Here is a 1823-nt window from a genome sequence, read left to right on the forward strand (position 1 = left end):
AGACAATTAAGCTGTTTTCGTTTCCTGTTGGGCTGTGTTTTACCCACTTTCCTCGTCGCAAACTCTACTTGGCTGGGAAAAACAGGCAAGGAGATTTTAAATATATCAGATTTTTTGCACTAGGTGAACCTAGGTGGTGTGTTATGTGGCTTTTCTTCGTGGTATTTTCAGGGGAGATTAGCCTGTTTTTGTGACAGACAGGAAAGATTAGCCTGTTTTTGTGACAGACAGGAAAGATTAGCCTGTTTTTGTGACAGACAGGGGGAAGCTTTTGGGGCCGCCGGGGTCGATGAACGAATAAGGTTTCTTGACGCTCAATTCCCCCCTCCCCCTACCCCCTCCACACACACACACACACACACACACACACACACACACACACACACACACACACACACACACACACACACACACACATCGCTCGACAAAAGAACACACCTCACTAAGACCATGAGATCTGTTCTATCAGAGCCGTAACCAGAGAGTTGGTCGTTACATTTCTTCACAAGGGTCCTCATCAAGCTATTCAAAGAATTGCACATCTAAAAAGCTTGTCATGTTGCGAAACTCTACATTTCTTCATGTCAACTTTCTCCGAACTAGGCACTGAGCTGATAGAACTTCGTGATGCTGGGAAGCCAAAAGGTATCATGGGAGAGGTTGGCGGGTGCTCCGGTGCGGTTTGCTCCTTTTTCCTATCAAACATCTATTGTCCTTACCTTTCCTCCTTTTCGTTGTATGTTACTCTCTTGTAACACCTCTAAACTTCGTCGCTTGTAACACCTCTAAACTTCGACTCCTATATCATGTGACCTATTCGAGTTGCAAGTGCCGTAAACCCATTACTAAAACTAAGCAAATCAATACAAAATTAGAAAGAGAGAGACAGGGGGGGGGGGAGTTGGAACAAGGTCTACCAATGAGAAAATCGGCCCCAGATAATCCCACAGCCGCCGTGTCTGCGTGCCAGAGATAGAGTTACTCCGTGGAGGATGAACATGTCAGAGATGTTGGCTCGGTCCGCGCGGCCGCGGGTATACTGCATGTCTCTGGTCTCGTCAACGCCTTCCGTCCATAGACCTATCAACATGGGGAACTCGTGCTGACGGATTTAGCTGCTCAACTCTCCCTGGACGAGGCGGGAACACAATACCTCCCAGCACCAGCAGCAGACGAAGTGCTAGGTCGCCACACATTCCCAGACACCAAACACAAATCACAAACTGAATTGTTCCCCTTTCCGTGTGTGCTTGTCGCTGTCTGTCTTTGCAAGTTGAAGATACAGAAAGTAGAGTTGAAAGATGTAAGTAGGAATGGAAGAGAACATTTTCCAACTCTACTTCTTTCTCTTCAACTCACAAAGAGAAGCAGCAACAAGGGCAGATAATGGGAACAATTCAGTTTGTCATTTGAATAAGGGAGATAACACGCGTCTGTTGTAAGCTACAAGACAGCGCAACCCAAAAGAGTTAAGGGTTGGAACAGTCACTGAGGCTGTTTCTCGGTTTTGTTTTATTCATTTAACCATTTGTTTATTTATTTATTGTGTTTATTTATATTTTATTTTTTATATTATTTTATTTTTTTGGGGGGTGGTTGTGTTTCGTTTGTTTGTTTGTGTGCTGATGGTCAACTCGACATTACTCAACCACAATCTTTTGACGCTTCCGCACTCTTTTCTCAACTGTTACTCCTCTTAACCCCCTCTCCACCCTTTTCACTCCCCGGGCTCCCTATCAGAATCTCCACTCCCCCTCCAACCACCCTCCCCTCAATCCGCCGGTCAATGTGGGTGGTCAGTCTATGTGAGCACCGAGCACTCA

The sequence above is a fragment of the Aplysia californica genome, unplaced genomic scaffold (genome assembly GCF_000002075.1).
Source record: "Aplysia californica isolate F4 #8 unplaced genomic scaffold, AplCal3.0 scaffold01250, whole genome shotgun sequence".
Classification (NCBI taxonomy): domain Eukaryota; kingdom Metazoa; phylum Mollusca; class Gastropoda; order Aplysiida; family Aplysiidae; genus Aplysia; species Aplysia californica.